This window comes from Furipterus horrens, unplaced genomic scaffold (genome assembly GCF_987537825.1).
Source record: "Furipterus horrens unplaced genomic scaffold, mFurHor1.1.pri manual_scaffold_1, whole genome shotgun sequence".
NCBI lineage: Eukaryota > Metazoa > Chordata > Mammalia > Chiroptera > Furipteridae > Furipterus > Furipterus horrens.
Window position 1 is genome coordinate 211,907,687 of NW_028327171.1, and position 15,726 is coordinate 211,923,412.

A 15,726-nucleotide genomic window follows, 5' to 3' on the forward strand; every position below is an offset into this window, starting at 1 on the left:
CGTTTTAAAGAGAGATTGACACATAGTGTTAAGTATATTAATATATTAATACTAATATTCTTATTTGAATTACAAATCCAACTCAGGAGCGTCTCTGTGAGGCAAGGCTCAGTGCTGATTTTGTCAAATACTCATATACCCACACCCACGAGGTGAGGAAGGACAGACTGAAGCCTCTTGGAATGCCTGTGTAGCCAAAACGCTTTTAAAAATTCCAATTTTTTTGTTTGTTTTTGTAAACAAAGCCTTCCAGAGAGACGAGTTTGAAAAAACAACATGCCAGTATATTTTTCATTTTAATGTGGAATATAGTTATAAAAAAAATATGGAAAACACAGGATGTAAAAAGGAAAGAAAACAAAGTTGCCCCGAGTTCTGTTATTTGAGCACCAGAACTATTAATACTTTGGAGATATTCCTAACAGAAATTGTTATGCACAGGTATTTCCTACATAATTATAATCGTATTATGACATTTTCCATCTTTCTGGGAGATACATAAAAACTTGTCTTTCTGAATTATTGGTTGGAAAGACTGTCGTTACCCTTGAATCAGAGGTCTGCACAAATAAGTCTATGATACTGCAAGGGGACGATGTGCCTGGGCCTCAGTGACCTGCCACTACAAGCAGAGGCGCTTGTTTGCAAGCCTGCTCTTCCTCGCCTACTTTAAAAGAGTCCGGGAGGTCTCTGGCTGGGTAGCGCACTTGGTTAGAGCATCGGCCCAACACACCGAGTCTGCAGGTTCAATCCCCAGTCAGGGCACATACAAGAATCAACCAATAAATGCATCAATAAGTGAAACAAAAAAAAATGGTGTTTCTCTCTCTCTCTCCCTTCCTCTCCCTCTCTCCAAAATCAGTTTCGAAAATAAATAAATAAGTAAACAAACAAACAAATGAACCAACAAATGAATGAACAGTCCAGGAGATTCCAGCTAATCGTGGGTCTGAGAAGATGAGCAAGATAATTGTGTGAACCAAAAATACAAACACCATGACAGAAAGGTATTTCAAAATTGCAGAACAAAATATTTTAATATGATCCTATTATGTTAATAACTGTTTTCAAGTGAAAGCTCCACATTCAGGATGAAGGAAATTGAATTGTTTTTAAAAGAAATATTACAAATAAATTTTTGGCTAAAAATAATTAAGCTAATGTTTATAATAGAGTATTTTTTCCCCACACATTAATTCATCCTCACTGCAACCTGATGGGGACAATACTATTGTAATCTCACCCATTTTACAGAGGAGGAAACTGAGGATTAAAAAGGCTAAGTAATTTGCACAAAATCACACAGGGAGTCAAACTCCTGAGCCTAAATCCTTAGACCTCACATTATCCCTAAGGCAGTATGCATCACATCATGAACAAGCATGTACTTAGCATGAAGGGAAAAATAACAGAAAATAACATAAGAAAATATGTCAATGTAGGTAAACACAGAGATAGATATAAACACCATAAATATTCATCCATAACCCAGCCTATGCTGGAGGTGCCAAGAATTTTTACTGTTTTAAATCCTGCCTTCAAAGGTTCTACAATATGGCTAGAAAAGTACATTTATGAAAAAGATAACCCATTACCAACGGTGGCTTCTTAGAGGCAGTATGGTTTAAATTCTAAAACACCATGCATCCTGTCACTACAGAGACCTTTGAACTGTGATCACAGCATCACACAATAGCATGAAGAATATCACCTGTGAGAGGTATGTGTCCCTACCAGACAGGACAACTCTAAGAAGAATTCAGGATTCCAGGAACTAAAGTTCTTTAGAAAGAAAGTTAAACATTTTCTTTAAACTTTTTATTTGGGAATTGTACACATATTTAAGAGAAAACCAGTATATAAGCATTACGTATCCAGCACCTGGCTTCAACGATTGCCATTGAATTTCATCTAGCTTCCTCAAGCTTTCATTTTAACCTGTGGGACATCTTAAAGAAAATTTCATGTCACCTATAAAGACCTCACTATGCATCCCTAACTAAAGTAGATTTTTTTAAAGATCACTTTTAATGGCCTTTTTAATTAATGGTTGTCTCATCTACAAACTTAAACACTTTAAACTATATTTATTAATATCAACAATTTCTTTTTAAGAACCATAATTGTCTGATAATACACAAATCTTCCCATGAACTTAATTCGTTCTTATCTAACAGAACTAATAAATTAAACTTAGTAGTAAGATGAATCTTAGATGCTGTTAAAATGCTCCAGTGCTACAAGCACATTTAGTAGGATTTCCATCAAGAAGCTAATCCACATTTGCAAGGTGTGGGACATTTGGGATTGTCATTCAGTGGCTGAGATGCTAAAGCCGGGCACTGCCTGAGGTGGCCCAATACAATAGCATCCTCTCGTTCAGATGCCAATAGTCCTCTCCAATGAGGAACCCTGGTCAAAACTCAGTCACTACATCATTGCTTTCTTTCCTGGGCTCTAAAGATTTTTAAAGTATGGGAAACACAGAACTACCAATAAAAGTGTGTGGTTGACTAGATCTGTCAAGTAAGTACGTGTCCATTGGCACATCTGTGGGTTCAGTATAACTGGAGGTGAATATCAACAGTGCGGTGGTGGGGGAGGGACGGCGGAGGGAGGCGGGGCTGGGTTATGGGGTGGTGGAATCACTGAGCATCCTTAGCTGCAAGAGCACAGTCGCCTCGCTCCCGGCAATAACCAGCCTGTGCCTCTTCTGAGCTGTGCTCCAGGACGCGGATGCTTTTTCTCCCCCGGCCGGGCATCAGTGCGGCCCTCAAAGGAGTTGCTAATTGGAAGTTCTTGGAGAACTCTGGTTGACCCCATTGCTCCCAACTAGTCAACGGAGGCCAGCTCCAGCAGAAGAGCGGGGGAAGGCAAGGACCCCAAGTGTCCCGAGGCTGGTTTGAAGGGCTTGTAAACACCGATGAGTCATTTCCTAGACCCTCAGAGAGCAAGGTCTTACCTGCAGCTTCACACAAGTCACTGATATTGATTTTTATCTAATACCCTGAACTGGAGGACTAAGGCTTATATAAATCACCCTTCCTGTGTCTTTTAGTTTTTTATCTGATGTCATAGCCAAGGAGTCAAAACTAAGTGAGTGATTGGTAAAAATTTAAATTAAAAAAAAAAAGCTTTGCCTGGGTTCTTTCTTCCATCCTGTTGAAAATTAGTCTTTTCTCCAGGAAATAAGTTACCACAGTAATCATGAATAATATTTCCTCATCCTACCCAAGAGATGGCAGACACCCAGATGACCTGGTAGAAGATGCTCCAGCAAAACAGTGGTCGCTTCACCCCAGTAGACAGCGAAGGTGGAATGTGATGGCCATCTTGCGTGTGTCATGGGAGAATCAGACTTGGACTTCCAATTTAAATGTTCAGTAATTGATTTTTGATTAACTTAAGTTGAAAGACATGGCTAAACCAGTACGTGTTGGGATATTTAGCAAAGCTTGAGAATGATTATAATTTAAAAATTTAATTCTTGCAACAAAACAAACACAAAAGATCATTTGAGTTAGCCTTCCCTGTGCCTAAAAGTCACTCTGGGACACCAAAACCTTCACCCCTAGAATCCTACCTCTGGCTCAGCTCCCCTCCATGGACCACGCCCCCCCCCCCACCATGAATCAGCTCTCCGCTCAGAAACCACCTGATCACACCTGGGGCCTCTTGCCCTGCTTTGGTCTTCATCTTAGCATTTATCTCTACTCAACAACACACACATACACTTTTTTCCCTCCTGACCTAGAGGGGGACCCCACCAGAGCAATGCTTTGTCCCCTTCCCATTCCATCACATGGTACTTCCTTATCATTACCTAAAATATCTGCTTTATTGATTCCCTTTCAAGAACATAAGCTACCTAAGAATCAGGATTTTGTCTTGTTAGTTGCTGACTCATCAACACTGAAACATCTCCTGGCACAAATATTGGTTGAAGAAATGAATCAACTTGCTTGAAGTTTTGCCCTAAAATCAACTATACCTTTTAAGTTAGTTTTAGCCTCTCCCTAAGCACTAATACCCAGAACAGCACACATGAAATGTGCTGATTACTCTTCTTCCTAATGCACACTAAATACATAATTATTAAAGTAAAAAATATTAGTTCAAAATGCTGTTTAAAATCACCTTGTGCTCTGCTATGATCTATACTTCCCACCTGGTTAAGACAACAAAGGAGCCCTGGCCCTGCTAAAGGGCCCCCCCTTCCCAACCAGGCTGAAAGGGTGGAGGGTTGCGCCAACGCCCTTCTGGACTTCAGACTTGCTTCTCCACCTCACAGGAAGCGCTTTCGACAGCTGCATGCGACGCGGCAGGTCACCAGAATGGAAACAGAATTCTGTTCTCCTGCAGCAGCCCGGCCCAGGGTTAACGCCTTCAGTCAGTGGTTCTCCACGGGTGATTCTTTCCCTACAGAACATGTGGCAATGTCTAGAGACACTTACTGTCACACCTATGGGGGCGCTACTGGCATCTAGTGGGTAGAGGCCAAATATGTTGCTAAACATCCTACAATTTGTTCCTGGCAACAAATAATCCAGCCCAAAATGTCCCTAATGCGGGACTGAAGAATGCTGGTTTAGGTCCGTTAGACCTTGGTCCTTTGGATGAAAACACTTGTTCTGTCCTGGTAACTCTCATCTTCTCTTAAACAGAAACTGGTACTTTACAAAGCAGGGAAATGGGTCCTTCAGAACACCTTTAAATATCAGAATATTCAGGAGGTTAAAGATGATTTTATAATAAAATTGACTATAAAAACTTTAATTATCAAAGAATTCATAATTGCGCTATTCAATGAATGAGTACAATGATTAGGTCAAAAATAGATGACGCTCCTTGTAGGCCTATTGTTTCTTTGGAGAACATCCTAGTAAACAAAAAGGATATAAGAAAAGTTGTGCCTCGGCACAAAAGCCCTGGACCAGATGGCTTCACAGGTGAATTTTACAAAACATTTAGGGAAGAGCTAATGCCTACCCTTCTCAAACTATTCCAAAAATTCCAAGAAGAGGGAAGACTCCCAAACTCTTTCTATGAAGCCAGTATTATCCTAATTCCAAAATGAGGTCAAGACACAACAAAGAAAGAAAACTACAGACCAATATCACTGATGAACATAGAGGCTAAAATCCTCAACAAAATATTGGCAAACCAGATCCAGCAACGCATTAAAAAGTTCATACACCGCAATCAGGTGGGATTCATCCCAGGGATGCAAAGATGGTTTAATATTCGCAAATCAATAAATGTCATACACCACATAAACAAAATGAAAGACAAAAATCACATGATCATATCAGTAGATGCTGAAAAAAGCATCTGATAAAGTACAACACCCATATATGATGAAAACACTAAGCAAACTGGGAATAAAGGGAGCATACCTCAACATAATAGAGGCCATATACAAGAAACCTGAAGCCAATATATTCAACAGACAAAAACAAAGCATTCTGCCTGAGATCAGGAACAAGACAAGGATGTCCACTCTCTCTACTCATATTCGACATAGTCTTGGAAGTTCTAGCCACAGCAATCAGACAAAAAAAAAGAAATAGAAGGCATCCAAATGGGAAAAGAGGAAGTAAAACTGTTGTTATTTGCAGATGACATGATAGTGTACATAGAAAACCCTATAGACTCCACAAAAAAACTACTCAACATAATAAGTGAATTTGGCAAAATAGCAGGGTACAAAGTCAATATTCAGAAGTCAAAGGCATTTCTGTACACCAACAATAAAATATCAGAGATAGAAGCTAGAAAAAAAATCCCATTTCCTATAGCAACAAGAAAAATTAAGTACCTAGGAATAAACTTAACCAAAAAGATAAAAGACCTGTACTCAGAAAACTACATAACACTGAAGAAAGAAATTAAGGAAGATACAAATAAATGAAAGCATATACCATGTTCATGGATGAGAAGAATCAATATCATTAGAATGTACATACTACCCAAAGCAATTTATAGATTCAACACAATCCCTATTAAAATACCAGTGACATATTTCACAGACCTAGAACAAATACTTCAAAAATCTGCATGGAACCAAAAAGGGCCCTGCATAGCCACAGCAATCTTGAGACAGAAGAACACAGTAGGAGGAATCACAGTACCTGATATCAAACTACACTACAAGGCCACTGTAATCAAAACAGTCTGGTACTGGCATAAGAACAGACATATAGGTCAATGGAACAGAACAGAGAGCCCAGAAAGAAACCCAGGTCTATATGGTCAACTAACATTTGACAAAGGGGGAAGGAACATAAAATGGAGTGAGAAGAGCCTCTTCAACAAATGGTGCTGGAAAAACTGGATAGGGACGTGCAAAAAAATGAATCTAGACCACTAACTTACACCACACACCAGAATAAACTCAAGATGGATCAAAGACTTAAATGTAAGCCATGACGCCATAAAAGTCCTAGAGGAAAAACATAGGCAGGAAATTTTTAGATATCCCACATAGCAATATTTTCACCAATATATCTCCTAAAGCAAGAGAAATAAAGGAAAGAATAAAGAAATGGGACTACATCAAACTAAAGAGTTTCTGCTCAGCAAAAGAAAACATCAGCAAGATGAAAAGGGAACCAACCATATGGGAAAATATATTTGCCAATGATACCTCAGACAAGGGATTGATCTCCAAAATAAAGAACTTACACATCTCAACACCAAGAAGACAGACAGCCCAATTTTAAAAATTGACAAAGGACATGAACAAACACTTCTCCAAGGAGGATATAAAGAGGGCACATAGGCATATGAAAGAATGCTCAGCATCACTAGCCATCAGAGAGATGCAAATAAAAACCACAATGAGATACCACCTCGCACCAGTCCGAATGGCCATCATCAACAAATCAACAAACAAATGCTGGCGAGGATGCGGAGGATGCGGAGAAACGGGAACCCTGGTGCACTGCTGGTGGGAATGCAGACTGGTGCAGCCACCATGGAAAACAATATGGAATTTCCTCAGAAAACTAAAAATGGAATTGCCTTTTGAACCAGCAGTTCCACTGCTAGGATTATATGTGAAGAATCCTGAAAGTCCAATTCAAAAGAACCTAAGCACCCCTATGTTCATAGCAGCCCTGTTTGCAATAGCCACGTGCTGGAAACAGCCTAAGTGCCCATCAGTGGATGAATGGGTCAAAACACTGTGGTACATTTACACAGTGGAATACTATGCAGCAGAGAGAAAGAAGGAACTACTATCATTTGCAACAGCATGGATGGAACTAGAGAGAATTATGCTCAGTGACATAAGCCAGACAAAGAAAGACAAATACCAAATGATATCACCTCATATAGGAAACTGATGAACAACACAAACAAATGAACAAAACTGAACCAGAGGCATGTAAACAAGGAACAGAATAACAGTGACCAGGGGGGAGGAGTGCAGGGAGAGAAGGGGAGTAAGAAGGGGAAGGGTCTAGTCAAGGGACAAGTATAAATGACCCATGGACATGGACAACGGGGTGGGGATTGACTGTGGGAGAAGGGGTGGGCTGGGTGGGGGGAGCAATGGGGGAAAAAGTGGGACAAGTGTAATAGAAAAACAGAATAATTTTTAAAAAGTTGTGCCTTGGGATATACAATAAGGGTGTCTTTCAAGGACATATAAGAAGAACGGGGAAGCTCTCAGCCGAGGCTTAGTGCTTTTAAGCACCCAACTCTGAAGAATGACATCCGCTAGAACGGAGTTTGTATGCCGGTAGCTGCAGCCCGGCAGATGGCAGAAGATGACCAGACACCATTAAGGAAACGCACTGAGTTGTAAATCCATCCAATGGGCACGCCGCCAGCTTACATGTGGTCTAATGAAGACTTAGAGAGTTTAATTCTATATGAGTTTGTATTTAAGTATAAAATAAATTTGAAATTGATTAGCGTAGGGAGAGAGAAAAAGAGCGAAATGAGTGCCAGAATGGCTTCGAGAGAACTACATCATGGCCGTGTCTTTTGATTGCCATCAATATAACAAAAAAAAAAAAGCCACCTGTGCGCACCCCCCGCCCCCCACCAGCACCCCTAAGTCAATATCTATACCATCCGTACTCTTCAAATGAAGGAAAACCTTCTGGAGTTCAAAGGCCAAGGACATGAGGCATCAGCGAAGCTGGTCAGATGAGTCAGATCTTTAAAAAAACAGGCAATTGACCAGTTGTTTTCCTAAACGGGCTCCTTCCCTACGCAGGTGGTTTTGCGTGTGATGTTTCCTTCGTCATTCCACTCCTGACATAAAAATATGCCTCTGCTGGTGCTTTGACCCTGTGAGGCAGAATCTAATTGTTTCTTCAGAGAGCTGTCCTGACAGCTGCCAGGGTGAGAATTGTGGAGAGAGCTATTTTTAACATTCCTGGTTTTTTAATAGCCTGGCCTGCGCAGCAGGGCTGAGCTGCTGGGTTTGTCCTCAAGGGCCAATGCCACCAGAGCCCGCCAGCCCCAGCCCTTGCCCTCGAGGGGGCTGAGCAGCTGGGACTGGGGCCTCAGCCACTGCTGCCGAGATGGATGCCTCATATTAGCAGCTGGAGTAAGAAATAAATGGCAGGTGGGGGAGAGAAATTGGGGGAAATGGGACAACTGTAATTGAAAAACCAAAAAATTAAAATTAAAAAAGAAAGAAAGAAAGAAAGAAATGGCAGGAATCGGTGCACCATCAAGAAGCTCCATCTCAGAGGCATCCAGTATCAAAGTGAGAATTGAACAGAAAAAACGAGTAAGGCCCGGTGGCATGGGCCAAACAAATGTATCTGGACAAACATGATTAAAAAATCAAAGGCAAAGAAAAGGCTGTATGGGAGGCCCATCTGTGACAGGCAATTAATAAATTATAAAATAGGAATATGGGATAGAAAAGCATGAGAGAAAGCGGACAGGCAGCACAATTAGGAACATTCACTTCAAGGTTAGGAAAAAAGTAACGCACCTACTAAGCGCACAGGCAAAAGGCACGGTGGAAAGGATGGCGGTCTGGGAAGGGAAAAGTCCGGGATGGCGACGCAATGATCAGCTGAGTGAGCACAACAAAGCCATTGACTTTGACCTTCATTGTCCTCACAGGGGTAATAAGACCTGGCTCCCTCCTGGGTCGGCTGTAATGACTGAATAAGATCAGCTCCGAGGAGAGGAGCAGGAACCATTCCCATCACGTGCAGCCCTGACTCCACAGTAGCTTGCGCCATGCCTGGCACACCCTAGAGGGCTCAGTATTTTCAAATGAATGAATAATTTATGGACTGTAACACCGCCGAGCAATCTGGCAATACTGCTTGATCCCTCCATTTTTAACAGGCAGCTTAGGGCAGTGGTCCCACAGTGTGGACCCCCAACCAGTGACAGGAGCATCACCCAGGAACTTGCTACAGATGCAAATCCACCAGCAGCATCCCAGACCTGCAGAATCAGAGACCTGGGGGCTGGGAGCAGCAGCTGGAGTTTTAAGACAACCTCCGGGTGATTCTGACACAGAGTACATACTCGAGTTTGAGTACCACCAACCTGGAACACTAGCAGCAGTTTTTGATAGTATATACGAATCTTAGTCGTTTAAGAATAACACACAGAATGCAGATAACGATCAGAGAGTGAAAAGTCAAATACACGGTTATCAGAAAGCCTTTATGGACAACACTGTCAACTCTTTTTTTTCTTTTCACGAGTGGGAACCTCTGAGGCTCCATTATTGTACCTGTCATTGCACTGTTTTTAGATAAACATCCTCATCCTTTAAGAGCAGGTGTTGGGAGCCCTGGCTGGGTGGGGTGGGTCAGTTGGATAAAGTGCTGTCCCAATAGTCAAGGTTGCAGGTTCAATCTCTGCTCAGGGCACACACAAGAATCAACCAATGAATGCATACATACGAGAACAACAAACTGATCTCTCTCTCTCTCTCTCTCTCTCTCTCTCTCTCTCTCTCTCTGCTTTCCTCTCTATATAAAAAAAAAATCTATAAATTAAAAAAAATTTTTTAAATAAGAGCAGGTGTTGGTGACTTTTGTCCCCACCTCCTAGCACAGAGCCAGGGACCCCATAGGTACCCATTACATCCTCATTAGTGACCATATAAGCGCCATGTATTGCTATTTTTTAAATAATCCCTTTCATTCTACTTCCCTTAAACCTAAATAAGAAATCACGGTATCGATGGAGGCCAGACTGCTTGCATCTTCTAATCTGTGATTACAAAGGGGAAGATATTTCAAGAAAGTGCTTTTCATTGAGTAGGTCCTGGGGACTCCTCTGAGAAACTGAAATCCAAAAGAAGGAAAAAACCATAAAGTTAATTAAGAAATGATGCTGTGGGGCAGACAAGTGAAGGGATTGACTTTAAAATAGTTATCAGCTGAATTCTAAGTCTGTATCATAAATCAAACTACAGAGAAGGCGTTCATTCATTTTTTCCGAAAGAATGTTTTGTGAGTACAAATTTGGGAAATCTACAGGAGGCTTAGAAACAGTTCCTGCCTACAGAGGAGGAGAGAAGACATGTTCACAGGAAACGGACACACGGTGCGAGCTGGGGCAGAAACACGGCACTGGGTGGGCACACTGCATGGGCACACTCAGACGACAGTGACCAGGCTGGGCTGACTGCGTGTCGGGGTGGGGGGGAGGCTGGGCTGCGGCCAGGCGGCAACATGCCTCAATCCACACGCTGAGGAGCGGGGTCACCACGTGTGGCGGCGCCTTTGAAGGCTTCCGAACAGTGTGCGGCCATGAGGAAGGGACGTCCTATGTTGGTCGTGTCCTGCTCTCCTCCACTTCAATTGGGGAGAGAGCTTCAGTCTCTCCTTCCTTCTCCCTGGGAACAGGTGCTCTGATCTGAACAAAATGAGGGAACTCCAAAGGGGCCGTCAGAAACCGGGACGCTGGATGGTGAGCCTCGGGGGAGAATGAGGGACTAAAACTCCAACCTTTCTCCTCCGTCTAGAGGCTACAAATAGGTGCCCTTTACCGATCACCTGTTCTGTGCCAGTGGGTATGTGTGTGTGCAGATGTGCATTGGTGTGTACAGGTGTGCACGTGTGTATGCATGTGTGTGTGTGCATGTTCGTGTGTGTAAATGTGTGGGTTCTCTTTAGCCCTTACAAGGTCAGTACTGTGATTCCATTTCATAGGTAAGAAAATATGGGCTCAGAGGAGCAACACAGCTCGGCCTGAAACGGAACCAGGACCGCAGACGCCAACCCCGCATCCCCGCTCCTGCTGCGTCTCTCCCTTCCCCTTTCATGAGCTTGTTGGGGAAGACTGGGAGAGCGAGGAAGGCCAGCCCAGAGGCCGGGGGGCGTGCAGAGGGGCGGCCCTCTCAGGCCTGGCTCTCCGGGGGCCAGCGGAGGAGAGGAGAGAAGGACGTTCTGAGGTCCCACATGGTCCGATGGGGCTTACCCACCAGGGAGACCACAGAAGGCACCGAGGCCAAATCTCTGGCCAGAGGGAGACGCGGCAGAGCTCAGCGCAGGGCATCCAGCTGGGGGCCGACATCTGCGGAGCGCTTACTGGGAGCCAGGCGCGCCCCGGTGAGCTTCGCAACAGCCACTGGTTGTGACGCTTGGGAGCCTGTCCCCTGCCACGATGGACACACAGAAAGCGGAGTCCTGGTGAGATTAAGTAACTTGCCCAAAGTCACGCAGAACACGCGCCGTGAGAGCAGCGGGGTGCTCCCCGTCGCGGGCTTCGGTGCCGCGAGGCCGTGTGCGCTGCGCAGAGGGGGCGGGCTCCGTGGTCACTCAGGCGGCAACGGCAATGACCGAATCAGGGCACGGGCAGGCGGGGGATCCTCGTAAAAGGAGCAAACTTGGTGACTATCCAAAGACAGACGAGCTGAGAAAGCCAGTCGTGGAGACTGAGCGTCCAGCCTGAGGGATGAGGGCAGTGCCAGCCCCGCGGATAGAAACAAGGGCCTGTCAAGAAGGAGCCGGGCTGCAAGCGTGTCTGGGAGGCCGGGGGCATGACACGGGTCTGGGCTTGAGTCTAATGGGGGGTGAGGTGTTAGCAGACGCATCAGTGCCACCTCCAATAAAAGTGCTGGCGCTGAGGTGACAGGCAGGCCGCAGGAAGGGTCTGGAAGCCATCCACTTGGAGGTGACAGCTCAGAATGAGTGATTGCTGCCATAGGACCGCAGCTGAAGAGGGAGGGGTAGGGACTGAGCTGCGTCCTGAAAGAAAGAGGAAAGGGAGGATGGGCGGGGTTAGAGAGGTCTCAGGAGAAGGAACGCGGGGCAGAGCTCCGTACGCAAGGCCCAAAACACCAAGGGCAGGAGGAGGAGCCAGTGAGAAGGGCACCGCCCACGACCTTGGAGAAGCGGTTCCATGACATACAGAGAAAGGACGTGTCAGGGTGGAAAATCAGGAACTGGACGGAGAGCGCGGTGGCAGTGATGACGAGGATGAGAGAGGAGGAAGAGAAGGCGGACATACAGAAGCAGCAGCAAGGACTCATGACGTTCTTGCTTATTTGAGGGGCTGGTATTCAGATGAGACCTCTGAATCCTTGTAGGTAAGGAGGAGGAGCTTGGGGGAGGGAGTGAAAGACAGCAGGGAGAGGAAGACAGGAAAGGATGGAGGCCTAAGATCCTGGGGGAGGAGGGAAGGGAGGGCATATCAAGGGTGGGGTTCGCAGCAGCGCTATTCGCAAGCAGCAACAGGTGGAAACAACCCCGAGGTCCATCGGCAAATAAATGGGTTAATAAACCATGGTGTATCCAATGAAATATTATTCAGGCATAAAAAAGAAACAAATTACTGACACATGCCACACCATGGATGAACCCTGGACACATGATGCTAAGAAACCAGTCCCCAAAGACCTCAGGTCATATAATTCTAATTAAATGAAATATCCAGAATAGGCAAATCTAGAGAGAGAGAAAGGAGGTCGATGGTTGCCTAGGACTGAAGGGGAGGGTGTGGCTGGATTAGGGGTGACAGTTTAGGGACAGAGGGCTGCTTTTAGAGGTGAGGAAAATGTTCCAAAATTGGTAGTAAGAGTTGTACAACTCTGTGAAAATGTACTTAAGATCATTGAATTGTACACTTCAGAGTCATGAGACTCCATCTTAGTTAAGCTGTTATTTAAAAAAAAACAAAAAACACTTTTGCAGTCATCCACAACTCCCCACTTCCCCTCACAACCGACACTATACCTGCCAGCAAGTGTCGTCAGCAATACCTTCAAATGCATCCCGAATCCACACCTTCTGCCACCCCCTGTGCCACCGCGCTAGAACTGCCACTGTCTCTTGCCTGGACAGTAAACGACCTCCTAAATGCTATCCCAATCTTCCCTCCCTACGTATTTGTTCACCAGCCCCCAGAGTGGTCCTTTCAAGAGGAAAACCATGTGGTCCACCCCAGTTCACACTCTCCAATGGCTTCCTGTCACTGTCAAGATAAAAATCTGTGTCCCTCCTCCATGGCCCGGTCCAGTTTCTTCCCCAGCACTGTGTCTCATCACTGGTTCTCTTAAGACACTGTGTTCAGCAAACACTCCAGGCACATTCATGCCTCAGGACCTTTGCACGTGCCATTCCCTCTGCCTGGAATGCTGCTGCCCCTGAGATTCACATTGTTCACGAGCGTATTTTATTCTGGTCTCTACACAAGTATTTCCCCTTCAGAGAGCCCTTACCTAATTGCCTACCTACAATCATACTCCCACTTCTCTCCATCTCTTCACCCTGTTCTATTTGTGTTCACAACACCTATCACTGCCTGACCCTTTCCCTTGATGACACCCACACACATGCTGCACACACATACGCAAACAGGCACACACATACACACACCACAGACCACCCAGGTACACACTGTGGATTCACCTTGCTCATTAAAACACAACCTCCATGCACACGGGGACTTGCCCATTTCATAGCTGTATTCTTAGCACCTAGAAAATGCCTGGTGCATAATTCATACTTAATAAATAACTGATTAATGAATGAATAATCCTTGCAATAACCCCTTATTTTAAAGATGAGGAAAGCCAAGGGAAAAAAGGGTAGGCAGGTCACACGAGGTCACATAACCAGTAAGTAGTAGAAACTGGACTCAAAGTCCAGCCAGACACAGTATACTTTTCCTTTGTTCGCTGCCCCAAATGGGGTTGAATGCATTGCAGGCAACACATTCACAGCCAGTCAGAGATGTCGGTCCCTTCCGCTCTGTTTGTCACAAGTGGGAAATGCACTAACCCTGACTATATTGATGAGACATATTCTGACCCAAAGATGGAGAGAGTGAAGCAGCCCCAATTCCCATTTCCCGTGAGCTTTGTGACCTTGGTCAAGTCCTTCAGCCTCCTGGAGTTCCCATGGCTTCCACACTCCACGTACAGAGGCAAGTTCTGAGGTTCCTTTCCTTCTGAAACTATGACCTAACCCGCTTTTTAAAAACCATGTTCATGGCCTGCTACTGTGCTCACTTCTTGAACCAAGTAGACAGTGTGATCACTCTCGGCCAGGATTTGTCTCCAGGAGGAGGTGACCCATTTCTAATTCACAACCCAAATGCACTTTGAGGCCATCTGAGCAACACTCAGTGTTTAAAAGAGTAAAGCTGGGCGGGAACACTCCCTACGTTCCCCCTGCGTCAGAAATAACATGTTTTTAAAATAAGCTGAGATCACCACTTCATTGAATAATGGGGTGCTCTGAACTTGAAAAATGCTTTGCATGGTGCTGATAATATTTTGGCAGTGGTGGCTCCGAACGTGTAACACAGCTATTCTTTTCAGAAAAAGAAATCACTCCTTTGGGGGGAAAAATCATTCTTGAAATTAGAAGGCTTTTATGAAAATAAATCCAGATTTTTAAAAAGGTAACTTTCAATTTATTCATTGTGTGTCTGCTACATTGAGGCACAGGAACTTGGCACTGACGGGGAGCGGAGGAACAAAGCATGACACAGTGCTATCTTGCCACCCTCAGGACAGCCACAATCAGACGTGGGGCGCAAAACACACACCTGTGCTGTAGGGAGGGGCCCGGGGACAGAGGGCAGAGGGAGGGGAGGCCAGGGACTCAAGCTTCTTTGGTGTGACTCCAATAGAATTTCATCCCATTCTAATCACTTATTCATTCATTCATTTATTTATCCATCCATTCATCCATTCATTCAGCAAGTCTTTATTGGCGTCTTCTCTGCACCAGGCCTAGCTATTGCTCTCATGAATCCTCATACCCAGCCACGGTGAAGGCTGTTCTAATCTCCTTGCAGAGAAGAAGCAGGTGCGTGGAACCCAGCTAGCAAATGGTAAGGATGGACGCAGGATTTAGACTGCTGGCTCAAGAGACTGTCATCAAGTGGGACGGGCAGGGGTCGTGGCTCCAGGACCGATGGTCCTGGGCCTCTGGCTTCTAGTACTTAAGGCTCATGTAACCTTAGGCAACAAGCGGGAAGGGTCTTCAGTAGCTCCTCCTGAACCAGAAAGTATGATATTGGGGTGATGAGAAATAACCCACATTTAAGGTCTAATTGTGTGGGGTTTATGATTGTCGTCTGAGCATTTTGACTCTACAGTCTACACTCTTAAACAGTTTGCTATAATTTAAAAAATAAAAAAGTAAAGGGACCTTTCAGATTCAGTTCCCCACATGAATGCTGCCACTGAACTTGCCTTTGAGCAGTCTGTATCTGCTGTTCATTCACTCTCACGTCCTGCCCGCATCCTGTGCACCTCCTCCCTGCCACCCAGGG

The 15,726-nt window shown here is 44.7% G+C and overlaps 1 protein-coding gene across 1 annotated transcript in view; it reads right to left on the reverse strand.

Annotated features, from left to right (window-relative positions):
- Positions 1–15,726, reverse strand: part of DNER (delta/notch like EGF repeat containing) — a 254,998-nt gene that overhangs the window by 78,237 nt on the left and 161,035 nt on the right. The gene's annotated exons all lie outside the window — the stretch shown is intronic.